The 19,928-nt window shown below is 34.1% G+C and overlaps 1 protein-coding gene across 2 annotated transcripts in view; it reads right to left on the reverse strand.

Annotated features, from left to right (window-relative positions):
• Positions 1-19,928, reverse strand: part of ERBB4 (erb-b2 receptor tyrosine kinase 4) — a gene marked incomplete at both ends in the record, with an annotated part of 1,126,414 nt that overhangs the window by 991,450 nt on the left and 115,036 nt on the right. The window lies entirely within an intron of this gene.

The following is a 19,928-nucleotide window of genomic DNA, read 5'->3' on the forward strand; positions in this document are numbered from 1 at the left end:
GGCAACATGATCAATTATTTTTTATTCTTTTTCTTTCTTTTTTCTTTTTTTGATGTGGACCATTTTTAAAGTCTTTATTGGATTTGTTACAATATTGCTTCTGTTTTACATTTTGGTCTTTTGGCCGCGAGGCATATGGAATCTTAGTTCGCCAACCAGGGATCCATCTTGCACCCCCTGCATTAGAAGGTGAAGTCTTAACCACTGGACCGCCAGGGAAGTTCCATTTATTAAAAAGTCTTCATAAGAGGGCAACTTACTCTTTCTCTATATATGTAAAGACTTGACTGAAGAGGTAAGCTTTAAGTTCATGAGATTTGGGGGGTGAATAGGAGTTAAGCAAAGAAGATGCAAAGAGTGAGAAGTATAGGTAACTTATCAGCTAGTGCAAAAACCCTGAAGGTAGAGATCCTAGAATAAGGAAGTGGTTATGTTTTGTTTGGTTTGACGTGCACTTTCTCTTTGAATAACATTTGGACCACAATTTGTATCAGAGATATAGTATATCAAAAAAGGAGAAAAGAAACATTGGGGAATCAAATGGATACTTTAAAAGGCCCAAATGGAAGCTGTTAGATGTTGGCAGAGATAGCAACCCCATTTAGGTTAGCTATAGCAAGGACATAAATAGGAGAATCAGTAGTGTTGAAACCGGAAAGGTCTAAGAAGAACTGGTCAAGTGAAAGAAAATCTTGAATTCATTGCTATGAATAGACATCTCCATTTTCTCTCACTGGGTATGCAGTAATTATAACTTTATGTACTTTCAATAGGAATCACTGCACTGATTTTTAAAGCGTTACCACAATCTTACTTCATACAAATGTATCAGTTGTTAAGCCTAATCGGTTAATCAGCTACTGTAGAATATTTGGTTAAAATTTATCCTATTACAAATCTCAATTAAATTATGACAATGAAATTACAAACAAGTTTATGCAAGAACATTAGTCACCATATTGAGATATAATCCGGAAAAGAAAATATATTTTTTTTTAAAAAAGTAAACAAACAAACAAAAAAGGTAGAAAGGAACTATGAGCAGTTAATACAAAAGTGGCTTGTAGAGAATGAGAATCTGTTGTCTTCATATGTTTATAAAGCATTGTTAAGGGAAAGAAAATTATAGCTTAAGAGGATCATAAGACCAATGAGTGGAAGTTCCAAAATTTGGAATGTTACTCAAATTAGGTAGGCGTTTTCTCATAATTAGAGATATCTGATAATGGGCTACCAAATAAAGAAATAAGCTTAATTACTAAAATTGTTCACGTAGAACTTGGATGTCTACCTATTTAGATGTTGAAGTGATTTCTGCATTCAATTATCATAGAATCAGGCAGTAGCTTAACTTCTTTCCAAAACTAAGTTCTCAATTTCTAAAATTTACTTGTGCATAAAATAACCCCTACAATGGGAAACATTTCCTCATTACTAAGGCATGTTAATTCTTTCCTTTAAAAAAAAAAAAGGAAAAAAGAACAGACAAGAGAATTGAAAGGTTTGATGATGACAATAATATTTTTAAATTTTTGGATATCTATTACTTAATTACCCTACTAATATTCATACATGCATAATAAGCACCCATTTATTTATATAATGTTTTCAGTTTTTAAATTAATACTTGTACCAGTAATATGTAAGGATGGTCCAATTGTGTTCTAAACAGGAATATGTCTTGATTAAAAATTTTTGTTTCTTCTGTGAGAGTGCAAGAATTAAGTAGTAAGATGATCACTATAGAACAATTCATGATATAAAGTTTTCATTATAACCCCTAAACTAAAATATTTATAATTTCTGAATTGTATGCCGAATTTTTCTGAAATGACTTTACTTCCTTTCTGCACTAACATCTTTTATTTTTCACACTATATGAACCTGAGTTAGTGAATTTTTATCCAACATATTGCCTTTTACTTAACTATACTGCTTCTAAGTCCACTGGGAAGTTTGATTATCATTCACTAATGTTCAAACTAAAGCAGACTTTAGGCAAGAATCCACAGCTTCTTCAAAAACTATTGTGCACAATCAGTTGAAACGCCAAAAGTTTGCCTTAATAAATGAGCTCTTCATATTTTGTCCGAAAAAAAAAAAAGCTTAATTTATCAGTAACCCTACATCATGGTTTTTCAAGAATTTGAATGTGACATTTGGTGACTTAAGTTTTACTTTACTTTTTATAAAAGCAAAACTCAACAGAAGGAATCTTAAAAATTTATGACTGTGTCTTTCCTCTGTCTACATTCTCCAGTGGACTCAAGATCTTTAGACAATTTACTATTTACTAAGTTCCACTGAGAAATCTGTAAGATCACAAGTCTCTTGTTGAATGCACCCAGAGTTCAAGAGTAGAATAGTCTATGAAATGAGAGCAGACAGCATATGGGTTCCATACTTATCATAGCAGACTACTTACAGTACCAATATACAATCAGCAGAGATAAAACACTTGGCAAGTAGTAACATGCAAACATATACTATGGTTTCACGGCATATTGCATTTGAATTGTGAATGACTTTGGTGCTTCCAAAAAGGCCTGTTTCTCAAGAAACTAAAAGAGATAAACCATTTTTTCCACTATCTTTGAGCAATAATAGAGAAGACTGTTAGTAAATTCTGTCACTGTTCACAGACATTTTCATCATCTCCAACTTAAATAGCCTCATTTTCTACTTTGGCCTAACGGTAATGAATTGGAAAAATATATTTGTTTTGCCATTATTTATAAATACAACTACCAGTTAATCAGCTTATACTAATACAGATTGACTTAGGTTGGCATTGGTTTTTTATTAGGTGGCTGCTCCCCTATCTTTGTCATTTTGTGGCACTCTTGCTCCCCAGCAATCACCCTTATCCCATATTTCCATGCTTTAAAGTTTGCCAGGACTGGCAAAAAAAAAAAAAAAAAAAAGCATTAAGATAGCCAAAGAAGCTATAACAGCCACTAAGGGAAGCTAGTGGTAAAACTGATATGGCTCAAATCCTTTGGACCCTTCTTTTCCACTATTACATATGCCTCTCCACTCTCGCCAAACCAGAATCTTCTTGGACCTGCTCCTACTATTTTCATGGCAGACTTTTATCACCTACAAATGTACCTTTGGGTCACATTTTCTGAAGGCTCTGTTTTCCAAGGTTCCCAACTTCAAACCTACATTTTAGTGCCTTTTTCAACTGAGAGGAGGAAATTAACTTTATGAACTTTCTCACATTCATTTTTTTTTAAGAGAGACTTTCTAGAGACTATGCTTAAGTCCATAAGACAAATCTACTTGTATGAGTAGACACTAAACAGGGAGGTGGCAGGTGAGTGAGAGGGTTAATGTACTTATTATGATGTATATACACAATACTATATCATTACTTAACAATAAAATTAAAATTTACCATTTTGGACTACACACAATCAGGCACCTCACTAGGCACTTTACATACATTATTTCCTTCCATTCACTCAGTAATCCATGTGAGGGTAGGTGTGTGGATGTTCTTATCTCTATGTTTTATCTATATAATAGCAAAGAGAAGGTAAATACTTTTCCTAGGGTTACTCAGCTGGCAGAAGGAAGAGCGAGATTCAACCTTAGATATACCAGACCCAAAAGCAAAGTCTCTTTTCTTGAGTCTCCCTAAAATGTTGCTGTGGCAGATTCTACTGGCCATTTATCAAAAGTAGTCCTTTTTGTACATCCAGATTACTATATTTCCTAACATCCCTCGCAGTAAGGTGTGTACATGTGACTGAGTACTAGCCAATGAAATGTCAGGGGAAGTTATAAGTTCAACATCTAGGCCGTATGCAAAAATGTCTCCCATGCATGATCCTCTATACTCTTTCCCCTCTGCCAGTTTGATGTTGATATGTAAGTCAACCCTGAAAGTCAAATGTTAAACTTGGCAGAACTTCTATTAGCCTGAGCTGCTGAATGACTAGGTGGTAGAGAATCCATCTACACATCCATCACTTTTACCCCACGACCTGGAACTGCCTTGAACTACTGAGTGATCAAAATATTATTTCCTATTGTATTTGAGCCCTTATACATTTTTAATGTTTATTTGTTACAGTAGTTATCTCACTTTAACTAAAACAGTCTGTTTACAAATGCAATCTTAAAGGATTTACCTAAGAAAATAAAGCCTAGCATAAATTATAATGATAATGTTTTCTAAAATTTGATAATCTGGAATATAGAAGAATTTCATTGCATAGTCTAAATCTGGCATCTAAAATATCAATATGTGAGAAACTTAATTTGGCTTAATGTTTTCACTCTCATTCATATAATATTATCCTTAGGAATAATTTACTAACCATTTGGTCAAAATGAAAATGCAAGGCAATAATGTCTCAGATGTATTAATGAAATTAGACCACCGTCTTGCCCATTTATATCTTTCTATTAATAATACATATCAATAATAATTTTAAATGTGAATTTTAGAAACTTAGATTTAATTTATAGACCATTAGTATTCATTTCCAATTAGAGTGCAAAGAAGGCATTTACTAGCCTGCACCTATTATATCAAGCGTTTTCCTTCCACATACTTCCAATTGTTTACTTCATTTATTTGCATAATTCTCTCTTTGCTTACCCTGCTCAGTGGCTTATTCAAACATTAGAAAATTAACAAAAATAAAGAATAATTTTACTTGAGCAAATGCAGTAGCATGAATGAAAACATGAAGGAAACTATTCAAAAAAATGTACGAAACAACTTTAGGAAATGACACTGCATTTGGAGACACAGCTTAGTCCTATAATTACCATTGTCCCGGTGGTCATATTTTGGCTTTGACTGGTAGAAGAGGAATTAAGTCAAATCTAACTAAACATCAAGGGACCTTAGATGTCAACTTTCAGACCCAAGGAGTGATTATCAATGAATGTAATATGGGTATATCAGTAGACCACAAACCCTTCACAGGTGTGCTGTCAAATTTTAAACAAAATGTGAAATTTACAATTTTGCAACTGAGTGTACCTACTAAAATGGCAATGCCTGTTAGATGCAGCTTCTTGAGTTATCTAATGCAATGTAGAACAGGATTTTTAGCTCCTCATTTATTGATATGCAAGCTAATACATAGGTAAAATCCTTGCATTGTGTTATTTTTTTTATCACAAAATTTGAACAAAACTTCAAAATAGTGGTTACCTCCCATGGAGGAAAGGAGAGAATGGCAGAGGAAAGGACAGGGAGGAACCAATTAGTTTTACATAAGTTATAATAATGTTTTAGGATTGGCTGTGGATTTTCAGACATTCACGATATTATAAAATAAATAACAATAACAAAAAGTAGAGACGAGACATGCAAAGGACCAATTGATAATGAATCATGATGATAAACTCATTCTGTTCACTGAAGATCCTAACTACCAACACTATCAACCACGGAAAAAAAAAAAAAAAGGAATTAAGCCTGTGCAAAAGAAAGACCATGATGCATTCTTTACTGGTACATGTGACCATCTTTGGCTTGAGAGCGCTTATGAGAGTCAGGGTAGAATAGTACACAGTTATCCTCTTTTCCCCAGTGTGAAGGCCAACCCAGTGGATTACCATTGAAGCTTTTATAGATGCTATGAGACAGTCTTAAACAGTAGTGCTGACTGTGTATTAATTTTAGCTGACTTGTTTCATGTATTTTGGGGTCTTTTACTACCTTTAAAATATGGTGCCAACATTCTACTATTTAAAAGTATCCTCAAAGAGAAAGAATGTGGAAACATCTTGTCTAGAGAACACTGGTAAGAATGGAATCATTTAGCAGTATACTCCTTTAAAATGCTGTAATGAACTCCAGAGGTGTCCTAAAAGATCTGGGACAAATCTGTATTTTGCTGGAGACTATTAGAAGTTCATCTCAATCTAAAATTCAGAATGAAGCCAGAGAAGAGCCTCTAGACTTACTGAAACTTCTCAAAGTTTTTAATTCCTAACTTAAGAAGCGGTAGAGTTTAGTGACTCTAAAGCTGACTGCCTGTATTCAAATCTAAGCTCAGCCACTCACTAACTCTGTGATCGGAGTAGGATACCAACACTCTGTCCAGGATAGTTTCTTCCTTTGCAAAATGCAAATAATCAAGATATCTATTTTATAGGGTTATTGTGAGACAATATACACAAAATTCTTAAAATAGGATTAATACCTCACACATAGTGAGAACCATTAAATGTTAGATACGACCTTTATAGCAGCTTCAAGGACTATGAAGATCTACAAGAAAAGGCAGTTTCGATTCTTTTTTTTTAATGTGGCAGATATTTAGATGGAACAGGTTCACAGTATCTACTTAAGCCATAGCAGAAGCAAACCAATGACTTCAATAAGCATTCATTATTTATTTAATGACATCAGTGTTTTTTAAGAAAATGACTTCTGTAAAAGAAGTTTTTTAAGCATGCCTTATTTGTGACTGTGACTCTCAGTCCTGAGAGAAACAGAAAGCTCAAGGATTTTTTTTTAAGTTCTTATGATAATAACCTCCTTGTAAATTTCAACCAAATAAGATTGTGTTTCTATATAAAGGTGAAAAATAAAACTACACTGTTTTGTAATCTATTTTCAATTGATAATAAATGTATATTATTCCATTTTATTGACTACATATTAGTCGATTACATTATTATAGCATTACTTATTTAACCCATGAATCCCATAATTTATATTAAAAATTATTTACTCTCAAGTTTTGTCCTGTTACTTGAAAACAAAACAAGATGATTGCCCCTTTTTTAAACAGATGTCAGAATATTTTCCTGGAATAAAGTTCTAAAAACTCTAATGGCTTTAAATTTCTCATTTTTTTAATTGCTAAATTATTTTCCAAATGGATGGTACTTTACTAGGTTAGGAAACTATCCTCTTTCCTATATCCTGACAACGTATTACCAGCAGTTAGGAGACTGTCCTGTTTCCTATATCCTGACAACACAGTCTTTTTAAATTCTGCCAATCTTATTCTGCCAAAGATTATAGCAAAGTGCTGCCTCCATTTGGATATATATGATTGAACATGTTTAGCATATTTCCAATTTTTTTATCAATAGCATATCCATATTCTGCTCATTTCTCTATCAGGGCATCTGTTTTCCTTTTTTTTTTTTTTTTTTTTTTGCGGTACGTGGGCCTCTCACCGCTGTGGCCTCTCCCGTTGTGGAGCACAGGCTCCGGACGTGCAGGCCCAGCGGTCACGGCTCATGGGCCCAGCCGCTCCGCGGCATGTGGGATCTTCCCGGACAGGGGCACGAACCCGTGTCCTCCGCATCTGCAGGCGGACTCTCAAACACTGCGCCACCAGGGAAGCCTGTTTTCCTTATTGATTGTGGACACCTTTTAATTGCTTAAGGATATTAGCCATTTGTCAAATGTTTCAACTAATTTTTCCAGCCAGACCTTTTTATTTTATTGTTATTTACGATGTTTATAGTATTATTTTAAAATGAGGAAAACTGGTAACACCTACTGAAATCAGGAATATGAAACATCACTATATGTTACTTCATACAGCCATTACTTCAAAAACACTCCTGAAGAATGTTACAAGACACGAAAAAAGTTCTCAATAATATGTGAAATGAATAATCAAAAAATAAAATTCTATATGTATTATGACCTTAAAGTTGAAAAACAGAATGTAGATTTAAGACAGGAAAGATATATAGAAAAATATTAGCCCCTATTATCTCTTGGTGAAGGAATTATGCATGATTTTTGTCATTCTCTTTATTCTTTTCTCTGGTACCCACATGTGGTTTTTAAAATTTTTAACAAAATGTAATAGTAAAACCAGTCTTTATCAGTGACCATTTGAACCAAACATCCAGTATAAGAAAAGCTGATGCCACTTAAGGATTTCTGTACCTCTCTGTAAACATAATAAAATTCTACATCTATACAAGATAAACACTTCATCCTAAAAAACATACTCATCTAAAATGCAGACATGATCATTGTAGTGCTAATTAAATTTTATTATGACAATAAGAGGGGCAAGACTGCAGGGTGAGATTTGATTTAACATGGAGCTAAAGTGTTTTATTGCAAGATTTGCTTATAGACAGAGCTAATTACTACAATTACACTTAAATGTCTTTGTCCCTATAAAATAGTATTTTTAAAAGAGTGCATTTAAAAGGAGAATAATTTCACACGTCTCTACAATTTGATCACGTTATGACAATGGTATAAGTGAAGCATTTAATGAGGAAACTCATGAAAAAGAAAGTAGTTACACCAATCCACTGATTCTAATTCAAGACTTGTCAAGGTTTACAAGACCAAAGCAGATTAAACATTAAGGTATTAGTGTATAAATATAAAAGTTTCCTGAAAACATCTTCTATTTTAGGCTGTATCTGTGAATATTCATCTTACTTATTCTAAATTTTCTATATGAAGATTGGTATTATTTGCTAATCTTAATTATGGAAAGAAAAGATATGAGACGAGTATTTAATTGTTCAATTATAATTGTCCTGCAGTCAAGCTGATATAGATATAAAATTATTAAGAGGCTACACTACTTATTTTAACACTTGTTTATGATGGAATATGATTTTGTACAATGACCAGTGGGAATTTTGTCAATATATTCATCTTCAATCTAAGGGCTGTTAATAATAAGTCGTGCCTTTTCTGATTTACAACAAAGCAATATAAAAACTTATGTAAATGCACATTTTATCCCCTCACTTACTGATTTAATAGATATTTACTGAGCGTTGATTACACTTCAGTCATCATGCTAGAAGCAGCAACTGCAACACTAAACAGAGCTGGTGCCTGCCAAGGGAACTTTCAGGACAGTGAGGCAAGAACAGAAGCACAAGTTAACATAGCATAACTGTACATAAAGTGTGGTGAACATTATGATAAAAAGAGATCAGCGTGTCTTAAAAGCCTAGCGGGCAAGAAACACTTTCAAAGAAGTGAATGGTATGTTAGGCAGGCTGAAATGACTGTGACCCAAGCAGGGGGAAGTGTCCATGGGAAGACTTGAAAAAGTCATTTATGGCTGAGGATAAAGGTGGCAAGATATGACGTTGGAAAGAGGGCAAAACACTTTCAGCCTGTGCAGGAGTTTCGACTTTCTCCTAAGAGCAACAGGAAACCTTTAAAGATTTTAAGTAGGGAAGGGGCATGATTATATTTGCATTTCAAGTCACTCTGGCTACTGTGTGGAAGAGATTTGGATGGGAACTGGCCAGGAGGTTACTGCAGGTGTGTGGTGGTCTAGAGAGGATGATGGGGAAGCACCCAGAGAAGCGGCTGAACTTGGGAGACATTTAGGAGGAAAAATCAGTGGGACTTGGTGATTGAGTGAATGTGAGAGTAAAGACAAGGAGGCTTCAAGAATGCCTACTGCCAGATTTGGGGCCCCAAATCTTTATTTTTATAAATTATAGGTAACTTCAAATCGATGGTCACTAAAGATAACCTGATTCCTTAAAAGAATTCTCTTGATTAAATTTTATATAATTCCTTTTAGTCAGTAAAGACAACTTAAATTGTTTAAATTTCACATTGAATAGATTTTTCTTATTAAGTATTTTAGCCTATATTTCATCAGATAATACGTTATGTAATGAAAAAGCTGCCTTAAATTAAGGCATGATGCATTGTTCCTATTCCTTAGATATTTTAATTTAAAAAATTAAATGCAATTTTTAAAGGCTATATCTGAGTTCAAATGCTGTTATTTTAACAAAACCATTGGATTGGATCGCTGGAGCTCAAGCTAAAGAAGCATAAATATTGAACAAACAAAAAAAAAATGAAATTTTACAAACCGACTTTTATCTGATTATCTGTGTTAAATACAACACATTTTCAGCTTACCTGTTATTTGAACAATAATTATTAACCCACTCTTTATCTCCAAACTTTCACAAAAAGATACAACTTTTAAAAGATAAACTGGCTATTAACCTACTTGGGTGTGGAGGTAACAGGTTTTTTTTTTTATTAAAATTATTAGCAGAATCTTTTCAAAATGAATTAACACTTGGATGTGCACAGTACAACCTAAAAGTTCAATAAATGTTAACTGGATCTTAAGTAAGTAATTGATTTGCTAGTGAAAGCTATGTTTTGGATACTAGAGATACAGCATTTCAAATCAACTTGAAACTAGCTATAAAAGAGTGTTCATCTGGTAAGAATTTATCTTAAAAATTAATCATGAACTTCATTATTTACCCAATGTCTTTGTACTCATTTTTGTTCTCACTAGTCAGAGCTCCTTAGGATTAGACATGGATCCCAGTCACAGTTCTACCATTATTAGCTGTGCAATCTTAGACAAGACTTAACCAGCAATTTAGTCATAAATTTCTTCATTTATAAAATATCAAGCTTTCCTCAGAGAGTCATTGTGAGGATCAATCAAGATAATATATCTGAAAAGACAAAACCCAATATAAATATAACATTATCTCACTTCATGATCGGCTGCTTAAAAAGTCTTTTTATTAGATATGCCCTCTCTGTAAATCTGGTTGTAAAATTCATATTGATTTGTAATACAAATGCTTTGTAAAAAATTTTGTAGCTGTTAATATATTTATACCATTTGTAGCTGTTAATGTATTTATACCATTAAAATATATTTGCACAAGTATGTGGTATAACATTTTGTGTTACAAGGGTCCCCCAAAATGACTGAACATATACTAAAATAAATAAATAACATGAGCTTAGATTATGAATTGTTTATAATGATAAATTTCTCATTTCAGAGAAGAATCCATTATGTTTATTTACTCAAAGCTGTGATCTTCTTTTTGTATCAGAATCAAGTTATTATATAACTGTTTCATTCTCTTTTGGCAATCTGTTAGTGTGACTTAGAGTGTGAAGTAAGCCTCTTTCCTTAGTAAAAGTAAAAGGCCACAAATATATTTGTTAAAAACCAATGATACCATGACATACGTTTCAGAATGGCTAAAACAGAAAATAGTGACACCACCAAATACTGGCAAGGATGCGGAATGTTTAGATCACTCCTATTTTACTGGTAGGAATGTAAAATGGTACAGCCACTCTGAAAAAGAGTTCGGAAGTGTTTTTTTGAAACTATATGTGTAGGGCTTCCCTGGTGGCGCAGCAGTTAAGAATCTGCCTGCCAATGCAGGGAACACGGGTTTGAGCCCTGGTCCGGGAAGATCCCACATGCCGTGGAGCAACTAAGCCCTTGCGCCACAACTACTGAGCCTGTGCTCTAGAGCCCGTGAGCCACAAATACTTAGCCCGTGTGCCACCACTACTGAAACCCACGCGCCTAGAGCCCATGCTCCACAACAAGAGAAGCCACTGCGATGAGAAGCCCGCACACCACAACGAAAAGTATCCCTCTCACCACAACTAGAGAAAGCCCGGGCAGAGCAACGAAGACCGGACGCACGCAAAAATTAATTAATTAATTAATTAAAAAAAAAAACTATATGTGTATTATATAACTATTGTGCTCTTGGCCATTTATTTCAGAGATATGAAAACCTATGTTCACACAAAAGCTTGTACACTAAAGCTCACAGCAGCTTTATTTATAATAGTCAAAAACTGACATCAGCCCAGATAACCTCCAACAAGGAACAAAACGTGGTTCATACATATCATGGAACACTTATGATTCAGCATCAAAAAGGAATGTATTGTGCATACAATGACCTGGCCAAAACTCAAGAGAATTATGTTGAATGAAAAAAGTGAATCCCAAGATATTCCATACTTTATGATTCTGTTTGCATAACATTTTTAAATAACAACATTCAGAAATGGAGGACAGAATAGTGGTTGCCAGTGGTTTGAGATGGGGTAGGAGTGGGAGGAAGGTAGGTATGGTTTTAAAAGGAGAATAAAATGGATCCTTGTGGTGTTGTAACTGTTCAATATCCAGACAGTGGTGGTGGATACATGAACCTACACAGGTAGCAAAGCTGTATAGAACTTACACACACACACACACATACACACACACACACACACACACACACACACAGGAGTACAAGTGAAACTAGGGAAACATGAATAAGACCAATGGATATATCAATATCAATATATAATTATGACATTATACCAGGGTTCTACAAAGTGTTACCATTAGATTAACTGAATAAAATATACAAGGCATTTGTGGGTATTATTTCTTATTTGTGTGTATTATTTCTGCATGTGAATCTACAACTACCTCAATAAATGTTTTAACTGAAAAAGAATTAATGGTGTTGTATAAATAATATTAAGGAAACAACTACATGTGTATAAATATTAGGATTTTGTAAATTGTTAAATTCTAAAAGCACATTTTTGTTTTATTTTGTACAAAAAAGAAATACTAGATGAAAATTTTATATAGGTTTTCTTATCAATGAATGTCATACCAAAAACAATTCATTAAAAACAGTTCATTAGCTTTTCTTCAGGATGTATTTTATTTTACTCAACTTTTATTTGATAGCAACATATAATACATTCTTATAAATGGTTCCCATGTATCAGAGCTAAAAGACTCATTGTTTATTCAGTTCAGAAAAAGAGGTTTATAACTGAATTACACCTACTAATTCATTTATTGACTTTGTAAAACAATTATCTTACATATAGTTAGGATTAATTGACCCCAATAAAGTCAAATTTCAAAACAGAACTGTGGAAAAGTTTGTTTTTATTACTGTGGTTAATAAAATAGATCAAATATATTTTGTTAAGATCTTAAATTTTTTAAAAATTCTATTAAATTTACTTGTTTTTCTCCTAGAGTTTACTTCTTAGAGTATAAAAGGTAAACATTTCAATGAAATTGTGTTGTTTGGATTCTCAGAAATATGGGGAGTTTCTTCAACTTAAAAGCAAATAGAGTAGCTACTATGGAAAACAGTACAGCAGTTCCTCAGAAACTTAAAACTAGAACTATCATATGATCCAGAAATCCCACTTCTGGGTATTTTTCCAAAAGAACTGAAATAAAAACCTTGAAGGGATATTTGCATTCCCATGTTCATTGTAGTACTATTTACAATAGCCAAGAAGTAGAAACAACCTGAATGTCCATCAGCAGATGAATGGATAAAGAAAATGTGGTATATACATAAAACGGAATATTATTCAGATTTTAAAAAGACAAAAATCTTGCAATATACCACAACACAGATGAACCTTTAGGACATTATCCCAAGTGAAATAAGCCAGTCACAGAAGGACAATACTGTATGATTCCACCTTATATGAGACATTTAAAATACTCAAATTCATAGAAGTAGAGAGTGAAATGGTGGCTGGGGGAGAGGGGAATTGAGGAGTTACTAATCAACAGCCCTAACGTTGCAGTTAAGCAAGATGAGTAAGTTCTAAAGGCCTGCTGTACAGCATTGTGCCTACAGTTAACAATACTGCATGGTACACTTAAAAATCTGTTAAGAGGCTAGATCTTATGCTAAGCATTCTTACTACAATAAAATAAAATTGTAGAAGGCAAATCTGAATGTGAATTATTTCTTATACATTTTCCTTAGGTAGATCTGCTAACCACCTCTGCTCCTAACATCTTGATGGAGTTTAAGTAGCCAGTTTAAGCCACAATAGACTGAAATTTTCAGATGGCTTGAAACTACTGAACAACAGTCGTCATTTGTTAATAATGAGCTTTAGAATCTAAAGAGTTAAAATGCTAAGATTACCCACAGAAACCAGGAAGGAGGAAAAAAATGTAGAATCCTAAAGTGGAAGTGAAAAATAGCATAAACCATCATTTCTAGCAGAAGCTCAAAGGTAAGTCATACAGTAAGTTAATGGCCAAGTCATGACTAGAATTACTTCCTCTGTCTATCCTTTTTTCCTCCTCTGCCTTCAGTACCACTCAGTAAACTTCTATTTATTTTTCAAGACCTAGATCAAATTCTGTTAATCCTACCTGGACCACAAGCAGAAATAATTACTCCCTCCTCTGTTCTCAAAGTGTCCCTAATTATTGAGTCACTGATTTATCAATAATGTTCTTTCATTCAACAAATATTTTTTGAGCAAAAACTGTATACCCAACACATAGTGCGATGAAAAAACAGACCAAAAAATCACTGTTCTTATGGATCTGGCAGTGGTAGAGGGGAAGACAGACAAAAAAGCTTAACAAAGTAAAATATGTAATATGTTAGTTACAGTATGTTAGATGAATAAAAGCAGAAGAAAATTGGAAGGGAAGGGAGATAGAAAGTATGTATTTGAAGATGGTGTGTGCAATTTTATATAGGACAGCTTGGAAAGGTCTCAGTAGGAAGAATAATATTTAATTAAAGATCTGAAGGAGGTGAGGATATGTTCTCATAATTAATTGCACAAATTTACTTCCCTCTATAGGCTAAGATCTTCAAGGTTAAGGACCACATCTAATCATTTTTGTGTGCCAGCATCTAGAACAGGAGCTGCTATGTAGAAGGAACTTAGTAAGTATTTGTTGAATGAAAAATCTCAAGTTTCTAAACTTAAAGTCCGGTTGTCTTTCAACTACACTCGGCTCTTCAGAAAATTATTGAGGTTGAATATAATACCGACTTAGCAGCATACCTAGAACTTCCTACACTCTCACTGCTTGATAATTGAATTTGATAGTAATATGATTTTCCAAATTTTATAGGCCAGCACATTCAGAGCACAGATGAAGAAGACTAAATCCTAAGAAAGCTGAGGGACAAGCTAGAAGCCACTCACAGTGTGAACTGATGGATCCTCTGAATCTGCATCTTCACAACACAAAAAGGATGGAGTCCTAAGTGAATATATTTGATCAGTTTGATCAGTTTCTATCTATCCTACTTTTTGATTTTGTTCCAGGTCTTAAGCTTATTTAAGTATCCCACAGTATGACTAATTTTATATTTAGCACTATTATCACTGATAGTCTGAGCAGGTTCTCATAGAGTTAAGTAACTTGTACCTGTGGCTACAGGCTAAGTTTAAGATATTTTTGCTGTCAAACACCTGTCTGCCGTAATACCTCATAATTTAATAAATCACTACACAAAGACCTCCCTGAGAGTCCAAAGGAAACTACAAATGCAGGTTCACTTTGGACTGAAACTACGATGGCAGACCTGGAACTAGCATGACCACTCAGTCTGAGAGAATGAAATGGCCAATTTCTTGGTGTAAAATGGGAACAGCATATATGGCTGAAAGCCATATTAGGGACAAAATTACTACTACTTATGTGCTGTTACAAATTGCAGATAAAAGATGATTACACATATTATAGTTATCTTGTTTTCATTTTAAGGACTAAATGATTTAAGATTATAGAAAAGCTAGACTGAATAAAGAGTACAGGACAGGTACATTAATGAAAAATTTACCTTTGTTGCTCACTGTTAGAAACCTTTCAGAGACTCATCGTCGACAGGGAACTGACTCTGGTTTGTCATTGAGATAATGTATTTGCGAGTGCATTGATTATTGGTTCTAAAAATACCAATACTTGCATTATGAGTCCTTCAGTGATTCACCATTACCACCAAGAAAAAGTACAAACTCCTTAGGATGAGACACGAAGATCTTTCTGGTCTGGGTCTTCTCTCCCACACCAAACATTCCACACCCTCAGCTCTCTGCAGTTTCCTGAACATGCCATACTTTCAAAGCCTACTCTAGTCTCTTTACAATGTACTCCTTTTTTTGCACAATTATGCTCTCCCTCACCTCCCACCTGGGCAAATTCCCTTAAAGTAGTTACCTTCATTTGGAAGCCTTCCTTGAATACCCCTGTATATGCCTCATGAATTAGCACCTCTTCCTCTTCTAAATTCTATTACTGCTGAGCTTATCACACGGTATTAAAAGATTGTTTATATATTTGTCACCTTCACTGACTACAACTCTGAGGAAAGTGTCTTATTCATGTTTGAAAAAAACAAAAATATTGAGCTGAATATGTGAATGTAAAACAAAAATAACAGAAACTAACATGTATTGAATGTTTAGTAATTGTCAAGCACTCCTCTAAGGTCAGGAAGCTGAGGCACAGTGAGTTTAAATAACTTGCCCAAGATTACAAAGCTAGTAAGTGACAAAGACTGGATTGGAACCCAAGCACTCTGACTTGAAAGTTCATGCTCTTCACAACTAACCTATAGATATTACTTGAATATAGGTATATGTTTACATGTTTTTAAATAAATAAATAAGCATATCTCTCTCTATATATTATTTAAGTATATATATACACACATATATATATACACATTAACTCATGTATATACATTTAAAAATTGACTTTTAAGAATAAACTCTCAACAGCAGAACAAAGTAAATTACTTCAGCGAATTAGTTGTTTTGATAAAAGACCATTCAATATCCTAGAAATTGTCTTCTTTTCCATCACTATATTATAGTACCAGGCTTCATAATTTACAAAACATACCATCAATGTTTGTAGATTTTTTAAAGTATCAAGCTGTATATCGAGAAGATATATTATTCATCATGATAAGTGACACACATATTACTACTAGAAAACAGTAAAAATTTTAAATTTATACGTAAGGTCCACATTACAAGATTAGGTTTGTAAAATACTTTTGCTTGTAAAGACAACTACCTGAATAAGTGTTATATTTAGGAGAAGAACAAAAATACATGCTTGTACATATAATAAATAAGCTTTGTTTCAGTAATATTATTTTACATTCCAGAAAGTTTTTTTATTCAATATTTTCAAATGGTTTCCAACTTTGCTGCACACTAAAATCACCCAAGGAGCCGTTAAAAAAGCTGATGGTTGGACAACCAACACCCTCCACCTGCCCCTAGCAAGATGTTCTGATACCTGAGCATTAGGGTGTATGAGTAGTTTGTCAGATGATTCCAATATGCAGCAAAATTTGGGACTAAAATCCAACTGAACTTTACCTGAGTTTACTCTAAGTTTTTACTGGAATTTCTTCCATATCTCATTTAAAAGCAACTGCGACAAATTACTTCAAACGATCTTCAACGCAACAATGCCAGAACTGAACTTGTAGTTTGTGGAACCAACTTTATTACCTGGCTACTGAATTCTTCAAATACGACTTCTTTCATTTTGTCCAATTCTATTCACAGACAATAAAAATCACTTTTTTACTAAATCATCTCTTCAATGACATAGGTAAATTTACTACCTAATCACCAAATTTAATTATACTTCATTTTTGTAAAGTATCAATTTCCATAGGCTTAAAATGGAAAGGCATATAGCTTGGACAGACAACAATTCTGAAGAAGGGAAGTTAGAATAAGGGTAAAAATACAGGGAAACACAAATGTTTCCGGGTAACAGCATACCACACACTCCCCTATTCTACCCGTCCAACCTAATCCCTATTTATAATCATAAGTGTTGCCTCAAATTAAAAATGATCAGTAAGCAATACTAATATTTATGTTCATGTGGAGATATTGTCTTACAAAAGCCAACTCTAAATATGAGTACATTTACATTTACAGCTATATCTATTACATCGATATTATATACCTAGTAGTCATTAAGATGGTGCACTAGTTCTGGATTCTCTCTTCTCTAGGACCCACGGTAGAATTCCATTTCTTCACATCAATGAACTCAAACATGGCCATTTGACTTAATTTGATAAAAAATGTAAGTGTGGGGGGCTTCCCTGGTGGCGCAGTGGTTGAGAGTCCGCCTGCCGATGCAGGGGACACGGGTTCGTGCCCCGGTTCGGGAATATCTCACATGCCGCGGAGCGGCTGGGCCAGTGAGCCATGGCCGCTGAGCCTGCGCGTCCGGAGCCTGTTGCTCCGCAACGGGAAAGGCCACAGCAGGGAGAGGCCCGCATACCGCAAAAAAAAAAAAAAAAAAAAAAAAATGTAACTGTGAATATCATGTGTCACTCCTAAGCAGAAGCTTCAAGAGCCAGTAGAACTTCAACACGCTCTCCTTTCCTTCTGGCACAACTGACAAAGTTCTAGATAGTGACTGCTCCATCAGCCTAGGTCAAGAGGTAAGGACAATGACAAGCTGAAGCAGGGAACCCAGCCAGTCCTCACTGTACCCTTAAAACGAGTGAGAAATAAATCTTTGGTGTTTCAGAGTCCTTGAGATTTGTGGGTTATTTTTTACTGTGGTGTAATTTAGTCTATCCTTAATTAAATTTTATATTTAGATATAATTGTGTACGTAAATATGTATGTTGCAGAAAAAATACATCACGTTTATAAATTAATTTGTTAGAGTAAGAACTGGCAGTGTCCTGCTCTACTTTGTGTACAATGTTTGTAAAACTACATCCAAGGTAAAACAGTGATGACTAGACTGTAAAGCATGATGACCAAAGAGTTTTGCTTATCACACACTCATGCTGAGAATTCATTAAGTATTTTTGCTATTAAAGTTGTAAAACAAGCTGTTGGCTCCACTGTGCTGACACCATTAGTCACATTCATCAGTCTCCAGCATGATGATAAATCACTGAGTGATACAACAAAAATGTTGATCATTATAGTTCAGTAACAAATGTACGACTAAGTCTGTGCTCTCACAAGACATCACATCAGACGCAAATTTCATAGTGGAATGATTCTTCAGACTTAACATCACATCTGAAGTCTAAATTCATGTATTCTAGTTATTGACATAAACACTGAAATAAACCCAGTCTTCATCTACAGAAAACAACAAATCTAAAACAGTAGACTCATAGATTGTTAGATATTGAAGAAACCTCTTGGACTGGTTAATTATAAAATTTGAAAGAAATGATGTGTTTCTATTTGATTTTCTGGATTTTCAACTATTTTATAGGTTTGTATAATAAATATAACTAGAAGCAAGACATTTTACACAGCCATACAATATAATCACCAAAAGACCATATTGCAATGATGTTTTATTAAGAAATATATGGTAAGAATCGCTGCCATTGGGCTTCCCTGGTGGCGCAGTGGTTGAGAGTCCGCCTGCCGATGCAGGGGATACGGGTTCGTGCCCCGGTCCGGGAAGATCCCACATACCGCAGAGCGGCTGGGCCCCTGAGCCATGGCTGCTGGGCCTGCACGTCCGGAGCCTGTGCTCCGCAACGGGAGAGGTCACAACAGTGAGAGGCCCGCGTACCGCCAAAAAAAAAAAAAAAAAAAAAAGAAAAGAATCACTGCCATTAATGACAAAAATTGTGTAATATAGTTATTGATGCATTGGTTAGTGTTAGAGTGTAGGTCAGGGTTAGGGAATCAAAAATAATAGTAAACGCACTCTAGTGCACAACTTAATATATGTGAAATTTCATAGTGTTCGTGAATCATCACAAATGGGAAAAAGGTTGCTTTACTTTTTAAAGAAACTATCATTGAGAAGGTAAATTTAAATTCAGAAAATATGGAACACATATATGGATTTCTTTTAAGGAAATTCTATTTTTTTATTTTCTCATTTAAGTTTTATCTTAGATTGGAAAATCCTGAAAGCCATTTAATATTTGTTTTAAATTATATATAAAGCCTATCTACAGCACAAACGGCATGTATGGTCTCATTAAATAATATTCTCTCATTTTTTTTTTTATCTAAGTCTAAGAATAACGTAAGGCAGGAATTCTGCATATTTTTTGGAATAATAAAAGAGTGGTATATATAAGCTAAAAAATCAAAAATGTGAAATTTAGTGTAAATATGTATTATTAGCAGTTGTAATTACCTCCCACTTCATAGTTATTTCACTTAGATTATGACACTTAAACTGTTCTTATATTGACTCTTCATCATATAAATTTCTAGCATGTACACAAATATGCATGTCTATCCTTATATTCACATATTCATAAGATAACTTATTATTGAGTAATTTCTAACCTTAAAATAATGAAATACAGCTACATTCTCTGATGATTGACATTTTAAGTACTAGGTTTGGCAAAAGTTT

This window comes from Leucopleurus acutus (assembly GCF_964270905.1).
Source record: "Leucopleurus acutus genome assembly, chromosome: 6".
NCBI classification, from domain to species: Eukaryota; Metazoa; Chordata; class Mammalia; order Artiodactyla; family Delphinidae; genus Leucopleurus; species Leucopleurus acutus.